We start from the raw sequence: 12610 nt of genomic DNA, 5'->3' as shown, positions 1-12610 counted from the left end.
ATGGCATCGGTGGAGTTGGGTAGTATTCCTGGTTATTGACAGACATGGTTTTCTGAAGATGGAGGAATGTACCTGTGCTATGACAATAGCTTTTATTGAATACCTGCACTCATCTCCATCTATGCTACATTTGAGAACTGTGTAAGTAAGAACTTATTTAACCGGTGTTGTTATTTTATCATTTCTGCAGTGCATAAAGATGCATGATACTTTAGTACAGAAATATAAATTGACACAAGTCCCTGCCAGAGAACTTTATAATATAAGGCTGGATATCTACAAATGGTACCATGAGTAGACCAGATGAAGTAAATGGTACCACACTCTATAGTAATCAATATTCTTGAAAACACATTTTCAGGATCAGGCACCAAAGCCTTAACTTTAGGAATGACTGTACATGCCTAAACACATGGATCAGGGCCTTTTGACTATCTGGCAATATCGCTGCACAGTGTTGAGTAAAGTATATTGTTCTGTTCTCTCATTTATGTTTTCTTTGTCTTTTGTTATAGGAGGGTCTGTTTCATGGCTCCAATAAGAAGGAATTGCTGATTTTTAATACTTCCCCTTCCACATTGTCCTCCTATATATTAGTGGAATTGACTCAGCTTTTTCTGATCTTGATATGTGATAATCCTCTGTGTACGTCTATGTCATCTCTTCCTGGAATGAGCATTGGCATCAGATTGGGGATGGAGAGGCACCTTTTCTTCCAAGCATTTCTTGTATGTTACCTACTAGCAGAAGGAGTCTCACAATGTAAGAATATAACAGAAATATAATTGGGTGTAACAATTTGCATTGAACCTTTACATAATCCACCCTCCATGCTCATACTTGAGACTCACACAGGCAAATACAGACTAGGTTGGAGTTACAAATGCAGTAGAACCTCAGATTTACAAATCTCAGAATTACGAACTGACCAGTCAACCACTCATCTCATTTGGAACTGGAAGTATGCACATACACACTAACAAAAATAATATGTTAATACAGTACAGTACAGTGTTAAACATAAACTAGTAAAAAAAAAGGGAAAGCAGCATTTTTCTTCTGCATAATACAGTTTTGAAACTTTACTAAGTCAATGTTCAGTTGTAAACTTTTGAAAGAACAACCACAATGTTTTGTTAAGAGTTCCAAACATTGCAGAGTTACAAACAACCTCCATTCCAGCGGTGTCTGTAATGCTGAGGTTCTACTGTATGGGTAAACTCTAGGTGGAATAGATTAAGACAGATGTCCTGCCAAGTTAAAGACCTTCAAAGAAAAAATGAAACCATGTATATAATTTGTAATAGAACAAACAGACATAATAGAACTACCTAGTCCACAAGCATATCATTGTGAATTTTGATATAGAATCTGCTAAGTAACCACTACAGCTTGGAATGAATCAAATGTCTGTTTCACACAGCATAAAATGAAAACACCACTCTCTTAAATGTTTGTGTTACTCAGGCATTTAATTAGAACTTAAAAAATAGATTAATTGTAATTGAAAATGTGATAAAATATATTTTGGCACTTTCTTTTCTAGGGAAATCTAAATTAACATAGTTAAGGAAATTACTCTCTTTTTTTGCTTTGTCAGTAAACTAAATCCCTTCCACAGCTCTGCATTTGAAAAACAAATAATTTGCTATAGTAAATAGCCTGCTTTTTCACCCTGGGACTAGAAAAAGCTATTAAGACAAATTCCAGTGAACTAAATTTAACACACTTTTAAGTGAATTTTTAACACCTTATAAATACAATTTTGTTTGCCTGGTCCTCTTGTGCTAGAGAGATTTTAACTATGTAAGATAGTCAGCGATTTTATGAATTACATTATCTTCTCGGTATTCTACAGAGAACATTCTAAAACTAGCATCTTATATCAAGCTTTGAAGTAGACCTGAAAGCAAATATGAGCTTATTAGAAGTTGGTCCATACTATAGCAGTAAAACAATGTATTTTCTACTAGTCCATTAGACCAGACATAAATTATTAAATAACCCCTGCCGTGTTTGCATAGTGCTGCAAGTGGGTGTCCATCTGCCTCGAGGTATTGTGGGAGTTTGCTTTTAACCATGTGCATATGGATGATTAGTTTGCAGCCATGTTTAAACTAGCCTTAGAAAAGTTTAAGGAAAGCCTTATCTCTGACCGAGAAATCACTATTTCTATCACGTTATCTGAGTTGTACTTCAAATAAATGAGTTTGCCTTGATTTTCCTGTAGTGAAAAAAGATAAATTTTACCTGTAGGTCTTTGTGGAAAAATAAATAATTAAAATAATCATTCTGAAAAATGTACTGAAAGCAGGACTGGTTGAAATATTTCCATCAAAACTGTTTTTGATAGAAAATTGGATTTTGACTACAGTTTTTTTTGGTGTGTGAAAGGTGTTTGCTTTTTGAAGAAAAGTTCAACATTTTGCCCCCCTAAAAACCAAAACATGAAAAATGAAACTTTTTTTTATTCTAAAATGCCGCTGCAATACTCCATGGAACTTGTGGCTCAGCTACTTCTTATCTTCAGTGCCTCCTGCGGGTTGGGTTCCCCAGCTGAACTACATCTCCCATAATTGCAGTAGCTCAGGAAGACTAAAGACCATGGAGCATCATGGGAGATGTAATCAAGGCAGCCTAGTCCATAGAGGAGAATGGGGACACGTGGCAGCAAAATTACTGCTCCAAAGAAACACCATGGTAGTATTTCCAAATTCAGATTTTCAATTTTCATCCGAAAGATTTCAGCTGCAAACTTTCAGTTGATTTGATAAATCAAAATATTCCATGGAAAATTTTGACAAACATTTGTTTTTGTCAGATTTTCAAGGTGACAATCTGTTTCCAACCAGCTCTAATAAAAGTTCAATTTAAGTAGATTTAATTGGGCCCAAAATAATTGTGTGTGTGTTTTCAATCTCAGCTGCACTGGTTATTTTTCATTTGGAACAGACGTCATATGGTGTCATTTCTGTTTCTTTGTAAGGACCTTTCCATTAGATTTAACAGGTGGGTCCCTCTGTTCTGCTCCAGCATAAAGGCAATCCCTTTGCACATCTTGTGAACAACTGTAAAGTCTCAGGGCTCCTCTCTCCAGGCATCCTTGAGGATACAGTGTGCTCCACATGGGTTTTGAAGCACAGTGAAGGGGTGAGGCCAAGCATAGTAAACTAGGTGCACTGCAAGAAACAGGCTGTTGCAGTAGTTTTCACATTCCCCTTGAGCACCAGACCTCTCTGGGAGCTCTGTACCACCTTCTACTTGGTCCAGTGGCTAAATGCCAAATTTTAAGCCTAAAGGAATAAAGCGGTAACTACAGACTCATACCAGACTTTGGATACTGATATTAGGTGGTTTAGTTATGATGAAGGATATGATTTAGTCATGAAGGTCACGGAAGTCACAGATTCCATGATTTGACCAGACCTCCGTGACTTCAGCTTCAGTTGTCAGCGGTGGCACCAGAGCCAGCTCAGTGCCCCTTCCCCTTCCCCATGGCTTCAGATGGGGCCAGAGTTGGGGCTGTGCACCCCCACCTGTGACTTCAGCCAGAGCCAGAGCAGGGGCTGTGCAATCCCCACCCCATGGCTTGAGTCAGGGCCAGAGCTGGCTCCTGTCATCCACAGCTTGAGCAGGGGTTATGCACCCCCCTGCACATTGCATCTTCATCCATGCCTGAAGCTGGGGCTGTGCACCTTCCCTCCCATGGCTGAAGTGGGAGCCTGGAGCTGGGGCTGCTCTTGTGGTGCTGGGACTGGGGCTGTTACCCCACCTCCCAAAATGGGCTCCAGCTGTCATTCCTCCTTCCTCCCAGCAGTCTCTCCCCCATTATTTTAGTAAAAGTGATGGACAAGTCACAGCTCCTGTGAATTTTTGTTTATTGCCCACAACCTGTCCCTGACATTTACTAACAAATAACCATGACAAAATCTTAACCTTAGTTTTGATTGACTAGCCAATAACGATAACACTGAGACTGTTTTGGAGGGGAAATGCATATAGTAATCATTTTGGGGGGTAGGGTGAGCAGGAGAGGAAAAGTATTGTAATTCCAGGTAACTCACAAGAAGATAAGATCTGTGTGGATGACAAAAATTCCATTAGACCAGGGGTAGGCAACCACTGGCATGCGGCTTGCCAAAGCAAGCATCCTGGCAGGCCAGCCCAGTTTGTTTACCTGCCACGTCCGCAGGTTCGGCCGATCACAGCTCCCACTGGCCATGGTTTGCCGCGCCAGGCCAATGGGGGTGACAGGAAGCCGCAGCCAGCACATCCCTTGGCCCGCATCACTTCCCGCAGCCCCCATTGGCCTGGAGCAGAGAACCGCGGCCAGTGGGAGCCGCAATCAGCTGAACCTGCAGAAGCGGCAGGTAAACAAACTGGCCTGGCCCACTAGAGTGCTTACCCTGAACGAGCCGCATGCCAGAGGTTGCCAACCTCTGCATTAGCCAAAAGAGTTTGAAATTTGGAAATTTGGCTTTGTTTCAGATCAGAACAAAACTAAAAAGGAAAGTCTCTAAAATATTTCATCATGGGTCAGTCAAAACATTTTTGACAAAATTTAAACATTTCCTTTTGATTCTAACCTTTAAATTTCATATTATAATATGACCTAATACAAAGTTTTAAAAAAATGAAATGAAGTCATTTAAAAACAAAAAAAATGTGTTCTGAAATGTCTTTTTTATAGTTTTTCTCTTTGCCAGATTCTATCAATTTTGCTGAAATTTTGGCTAAGTGTTTTTATTTGCACAGTACTACATTTTCTGAGAGAAAATGATGCCACCAAAGCTTTTTCCAGTCTCCAAACCATCTCCAGTGGAGATGACTGAAAGGATGTTTTGTTTTGTTTTTCAAAACAAGAAGACATAGTTCATTTCATTTCAACAGCATAGTCACCACTGTCCTCACTTCAGGCTAGTTTATAAATGTTTTTTTACTCTCACTGCTTCTCTCTTTATCTCCTTTCCTATTCATAACTTGGTGTTGTCTTTCCTGCTATGACAATGCTCCTGGTTGCTTACGATACAATGCTTGATTCATCTCTAGAAATACTTTCTTGGGTATTCTTTTTGGAGTACAAAATCCCAAATGCACTATTTTCAAGCTACCAAGACAGGGTCAAGCTATCATTTAGCATTCCTATTTTGGTAGTTTCCCTGGTTTGAATTGGAATAAGGCACTTTTCACACTTCTTTCTTCTTGGAGGTGTACGAGATGATTGATTACTGCATTTGCATTTAAAATATTTGCTGGTATAATATGAGCTTCGTGTGTGAAAATTAATTTTCATGGTTGTTTTTTTTAATCTTGGTCTAACAAACCCTTATCATAAAATCTGATTTTTCTATGGTAGATCTGTCTATCAAATGATGAATGCTTCAAAGGAAAGTATGCAGTTGTTCCAATTTTTATCTTTTAAGCTTACTGTGCTAAAAAAATTATTAGGATAGATGTTGCATATGAAAATCAATTTAAAAAAAAACCCACAGGGCCTCCTATTTGAAAATTTCCAGCAGAAAGCATCATTTTCTAAATTAGTTAGAAACAAAGGTTTTTTCAATGTATTCTAAACAAACAAACCAAAAAAAAAAATCCAACTGAATTTATCATCAGAACTGCAGCTTTGTGACAGAGTAGCTCTAGTGGAGATAGCACATTTCTAAATGAATCATCAGGAAACATCAAATTATTTGATGATTAAAGTAAGCGCCTTTGAAAGAATGGATCCATTTTCTTTGAATATTTTAAAACCCAGTTAATATTTTGACACCATTGTGGTTGTTTTAGAAATTGAAATGTCTGATGGCACTAGACTAAATGTAGAATTCTAATTTTACAGTTCTTTTGTTTCGAGTTACTGACTTTTTATTTAAAATAAACAGGATTTTTGACAGTACAGATTATTTTCTTTAAGTATTAATAATGAGGGTAACAAACACAAAAGGTAAGAGTACGGAGAGCTGAGACAGTATACGTTGTGAGCTACAGTAGATAAACATATTGTTTTATAAAAACCATCAATAAATATTTTTAATCAGTGCATCCCAACTGATGCAAAAGTTATTTCAGGAATATATCCTCCATATTCCTATTTCTGAGCTATAAGGAAAATGTCTTAATTTGTTGAAATTAAACAAAGATACTGAAATTTTATACAGTATCTACATCCATTTCCAAGTGGAATGAGGTTTGTTTTTTAAAGTAAAGGTATCATTTGCATTGAAAACAGGCAAAAATGTGTGTCTTGTAACTATCTACTTTTATGTCCTTCAACAATATATTATTTAAGCACCTGCAATCATTAATTAATGTAATGTCAGAATACCAATGTGATGACAAGAAGTATTAGTTATTCTTGATTTACATATGGGGAACTGAAACACAGAGTTGAAGGCCAAAATTTGCAAAAATCTGGTCATAAGTTATTTGCTCAAGGTCACACAGGAAGTCTGTGACAAAGACAGGAACTGAATCCAGATCTCAAGTCTCAGCACCTTAACTAGAAGACCATTCTTTCTACCTTGTGATTACACATTTTTTCATTGCAAAAATAACTATTTTGTTGAAATTGTTAATTAAGCAAAATTATGGGAAATCACATGAAAGGAAATGGTAAAAATGTGCATGTTACAAAATCTCATGAAATTAAAACTGTGAGCTTCTAGAATAGCTCTCTGTTTTCTTTGGATTGTGCTAATAAGTGCATTCTCTCTTCCAGACTTACTCCACCTTAAATCCTTGGCTGTTATATTGTTTGAGACATTGAAGAGTGGACAAGAGCCTTTTGGAGTTAGTTGATTATGAATTTACATGACAATTAGCACCTTTTTAATTGGCATCTGCATGCGCACTCATGATCACCAGCAATTTTTGATCACTTCTAAAATCATTCACTCCTCTGCTGTACCCCAAAGGGTGAATGACATGAGGAAATTAATAGCCTGCTTTTTGAAAGCCTGCACAAGTTTGTATGATCCAAATATAGAGCTGTGCAAAAGGTTACTAGATGAATATTACTAAGAAGTCTATATCCTTTTGAGATACCTGAGTTATTCTCAATATGTTCTCAGCAGTCTTCATTCCCATATGACAAGTTGCCAGGTTATAGTTCTTATAATAAGTGATTGCTCAATGGGAAAGTAAAAGTCAAGATGAAAAGAGCTCTTTTCTGGAACTGAATTCAATATGGAACTGGATGTTAGCAATAAGGGAAGTACTGGTAGCTAAATGACAGTAATAATATCTTATTTAGTTACAGTAAAATCCCAGCTATCTGGAGGTCTCGGGTGACACCTGAAATCTACACATAATCAGGGGACTTAACCAAACAAACCTGGTTTTCAGGATCTTGTTTTCCCTCCTGTAGAGATTAGGAGCTTCCTGGGACCAAAGCATCAGTGAAATCTTAAGGCACATATCTGATTTTCAAATAATCAAGGGTTCAGATTAATCAAGGTTTTACTGTAATGCTTTTACTCACAAAGAATACAAAAACGCTCTCTATGTTACTTACAGAATTACTTAATCAACCAATCAACTGCAGCCATTGCTTGATCCTTGGGCACACCATTAAAACTACATAACAAATTAGGAAGGGGTGTGAAGAAGAATATTGTATTCAAATGAAACCACAATGGAAAGTTTAAGTGTGTAGAATGTAAATACCCACAATGAGAATTAGTCAGGACCTTAGGGCTAATACCTAAAGTCTCAGCTATTGGCTTTGTGTTATATGTATACATACAATCTCAAGAACTATGGTTGCTCTTGGGCAATATTATGTAGCTATTGTACTTGAGTCAATAATTGTTATACTATCTTCATTGTATGTATTGCTAGACTTTAGATTTACAGTAGAAAGCATTATCCCATTGATTCAAAAAGCATCTAACAATAGAATATAGGGCTTTATTCAACATCCACTGTAGTCAATGGGAATCTTTTCATTGATTTCTTTAGGAACTTGATTGGACCCATAATGTCCACAACTATAAGCAAATGACTTTTCACAGACAAAACTGTCTATGGAGAAAATATTAAATTCAACCCTTTGGGAAAATTATGATTTTTCATAAGTTTCCTTGTCAGAAATGAATCAGATTATAGGTTTGTTAACCCACCTCCCATTTCTATCATCATATGTTTCTAACGCAAAGATTAGATAGGGCTGAGGTTCTGAGCAGATTCCATCCATGTCTATTTTAAACCACAACTGGAGCGTGTTGGGGTGTTGCCTGGATGGTTTTCTATACCATGTTATACCACTGTCTCCTTGGATGTCCACAGGCTGACTCTCCATGCACTCTTCTATAGAGAATAATTTTAGGTAGTTGGTATTCTGTCACTCAAGCAACATGGCCAAACCATTGTAGCTGGTGCCTTATGATTATAGTCATGTACTGCACTTTCAGTCTTCCATGGATGTCATCAGTTCTGATTCTATCTAGCCTTGTCATGCCTGGGATATGGTTTAGGCCCGTCATTTCAAATGTTTGCAGCTTTTGCTCCAGCTGCCTTGTCAGTGTCTGTGTTTCACAACCAAAAAGTAATGTGCATATAATGAGCATTGTATATAAACTGGCTTTACAGGTTATGGACACCGATTTAAGGTTCCAAGCACTTTTATTCAGGCACATGGGCGTTCTGCTGGCAAGAGCTATCTGCTTGTCAATGTCATCTTTATAGCAGTTGTATGATGGAGCCCAAGTAGCAGAAACTGTGGTTTTTTTTAATGTCTCCATCATTAATAACTAGTTTAGCCTGTTTCTTGAGTTTCGATGTTACCATTAGTTTGGTCCTTTGTTCGTTCATTTTTCATCCCCATTCTCTGGCTGTCATATACAAGTTAACTGCTACTTCTTGGCTGAATTCTTCCATAGGCATTATCATTACAATACTGTCTGCAAAGTCCAGGTGATTGATAATTTGCCCTGATATCCTGCAGCTTCCACCCCACCAAACTTACTAAAGGAGTTGGATTAGATATTTTCTAAGTGTAGAGTAAAAAGTATTGGACTGGGTATACTTTGTTTGACTCCAGTTTTCAGTCCAAAACACTCTGTCAGCTCGCTTCTGGCTCATTCTGCATACTAAGCTTTTCCATACTGACTCTGCAGTATTTGAATCAACTTGCTGATAAACTGTACCATTTGAGTACTTTCCACAGAGCTTCTCTGTTAACAGTGTCAAATGCTTTCTTAAAATCAATGGATATGCAAAACAGAGTTGAAGTGTCTCTCTCTCTCCAGGATTTGACAAAAAAAATAAATATCAGTATTCGATCTACAGTGGAATATTCAGCGCCTCTGCTCATATTTTCATTCAGCTGAGAATCACATAGAATTCCTTCCTAGAAATGTTTACAAGACATTTTCCTCTGTAGTTGTCACAATCCGTTGGGTCACCTTTCTTAGAGGTGGTACAATGATTGAGCATTGCTAGTCTTCAGACACTTCATCCTTCATCTAAATGAGGTTAAATAGTTTTCAAAGAAGTAGATGCATGACTTTTTGCCATGTTTTAGCACTTCAGATGGTATAAATCTAAACTAGGTGCCTTGTTGTTTTTCAGGGACCTGATTGTGCATTCAATTTCTGCTTCCAATATCAGTTTGTCTCCTTCATTGTTGCCTTCACAGTTGATAGGCTCAAGGATGGCTGGGTTGACTTGACTATTCATGTTCAACAGCTGATGAAAATATTCTTTCCAGGTTTTAAATTTTTGATCTTTATCTACTGTATAGTTTCACTGAACATTGTGAAGCTGACTTATTAAAGGTGTTATCTTTTATAGGAATCTGACTTTTTGAAAAAGCCCTCTGACATTACTTTTTTAGAGCATTGTTCAAGGTCTTCATTTTCTCTCTCCCAAACCAGCTTCTATTAGAGCTTTTTAACTATTCCTTTTAGTTCTTTGCTTAGCTGTCTGTATTTGTTTTTTTTTTTTTTGGTTTGTTTGTTTTTGTTTTTGTTTTTGTTTTTTTGGCTTATTAAAATCTTCAACTTTCAGATGTTCTGGATATGCTTCCTGTTTTTCTTGATAGGTGTTCAGTCTGGAGTCACCAGACTTTCCTTTTTGAATACCTCATCCCTAAAATCTCTGTGCTTCTGGCATTAATGATGTGTTTTGCCTCTGCCCAGTTCTGTTTGTTCTGTTCTACTGTTGTGTTCTCTAGGTTTAAGAGAGAGGCAAACCAGCCACTGATGGTCTTCTGAAAGGTCACCATAATGTCTGAATTTTTCAAAGTTTTGACAGACTCTCACCATTTGTTGCAAATTTTAGAGTATTAAGTCTGATCCTGACTATAACAATCACTGCCACATGGACTGAGTCTGCATTTAAACTTCTGTAGACCCTGCAATTTAATATGCTTGTTTTCCAGCATTGTCTTACTAAGATTAAGTTGATCATATTTTTTGTAGTACCATAATCCATGTTTCTTTATGGACTCACCTATGCTGAAATTTGGGTTTTATTATAAATAATTTGTCGACAATGCAAACATTTGTTTAGTACTATTGTACTAGTTAACCAAGTGCTCCATTCAACTCTAAACATGGCTGTATTTTATTAATAGGGAAAAGATGTTTTGCATACATATATAGGATCAGAGTCTCTGCTCAGATATGCAAATACAGCACACAGAGTGGAACTGCACAACATATCTGAGAGCATAACTTGAACCATAGTATGTATAATCAGTAAATATATAAAGCACTTGTGAGCCATTTGGATAAAAGTGCTAGGCAAATGTGAAATCAGTATCATGTCATTATTATTAAAGGGTTTTAAGTAATCTAAGTATTTATATTCTTGTTTTTATCATTATTAAGCCATATCTATGATTCCTGAAATATGGATGCAGTTAATTTTTACTTCACAAAACTTATTGGTAAAGGTGATCTCTATGGACCAGACTGTGAGTCCCTTTTCACAATAGTGAGTTGTACGCAAGTATTCTCACTGACTTTATTGGGATTGCTTGTGGAAATAACTATTCCCTGTTGTGACTAAATGCTTCACAATTGGGCATAAAGAATATTACATATTGCAACTATTTCTTTCAACTACTCTGGAGCAGTAAAGTTCTCTCCTGAGATCTCTCATGGGAGAAGTCTGATCTGATGACAAGGGAGTTCAATGCAGCCCATGATAATAACCTGTACAGTTGAGGAGGTTAATGGTATAATGCCATTTGAAGCTTAGATAATGCTGCATGAATAAATAATTAATCAGTCCTTTTTATAACATTTTAAAATTCGTGAGCAGCTGGATGCAGTTTAAAGTCACTCTTAAAATATTTGATTTATGATCATAGAATAGAATAATAGAATATCAGGGTTAGAAGGCACCTCAAGAGGTCATCTAGTCCAACCCCCTGCTCAAAGCAGGACCAATTCCCAACTAAATGTCATTATCAGTTTATTTCCTCTGGCTGCAGCACCTTTTACTGGGCTCTCTTGTGATATAATGTAAAGTTAATAAATTGATTGGTAAGTTCATTTAGCTCATTCTAGTTGTTTTCTTCATTACCAGGCATATTACTTCCTAAGCAGAAAGTTGTAACAATGCAGATTTTTCTATATCTAGGGAAACAAGATGTGCAATTCAAAAAAAATAATGCACATCCTCAGCTTGCCTAGAGGGAAATAGTTTCAAATGATGTTTATTCTGGATAGAATGGGATACACATGAATAGAGACACAACAAAAAGAGCTATGAATGACTCTTAAGAAACAAGATACAGAAAAATCTCATGACACTTTTTCGTTGTAGAAGGACCCACTTTTTCCTGACATCCACCTCAAAAAAATGCACTTGGTTGGTGGTACTTGCTATTGTATAGTAGATACCACTAGCTGTTTTAATCACTGCAAGCTAGACAGAAGTAATTCTAATAAGCACCCTGTCTGATTTTAGAACACAGTTGCTATTTTTGTGGGTCTCTGTGAGGGAGTGGAAGTGATCGTGGCTGTTGAATGATGGAAGAATAGATTATAGAGTGGGGCTCAAACTCTGAGAATGAGTATGAAAGCCTGGGGCTTGTCTGCCACAAAAAAAATAATAAAATAGAATCACAAATCGTATTTTGGATTTTCATGTTGTGACACATTTCCCATTTCCCCTTTATATGTATAAGGCAAATTAGGCCATAAGCAGCCATTGTACTTTGACAAGATCTCATTAATATCCAAATCTAAATATAGAATCTCAGAATGTACTGACCCCTTGTTACAGTTGCTACTTCAGCAGCCATGTCTTCACCTACATGTGGAACTGACATATTTTCTGGTGTCATGTTGGATGTGTTGGGAAGCACAGATCTAATTTTAAGTGTCCCATTCCATCGCTTACTTATTCTGAGATTTCCTGTTTAAATCCAGCTACCCTTTTCCTTAAATTCAGTCATCAGAAACACCACTTACTACTGTTCCTATTTTATTAGGACCATTCTATGCAATGCTGAATTTTTAGTTTGACCTCTTATAGTGAAACCAGCAGCCTTATCATTTCATTTCATTCAAGAATTCAGAAGCCATCATTTAACAAAGCTGGCAGCTTTTCTGCTTCAGAGCTCCTGTAATTTAGTTGGGTACTCTAATTGGGT

Source organism: Gopherus flavomarginatus, chromosome 1 (assembly GCF_025201925.1).
Source record: "Gopherus flavomarginatus isolate rGopFla2 chromosome 1, rGopFla2.mat.asm, whole genome shotgun sequence".
Lineage (NCBI taxonomy): Eukaryota > Metazoa > Chordata > Testudines > Testudinidae > Gopherus > Gopherus flavomarginatus.
This window is presented reverse-complemented; position numbering follows the sequence as displayed.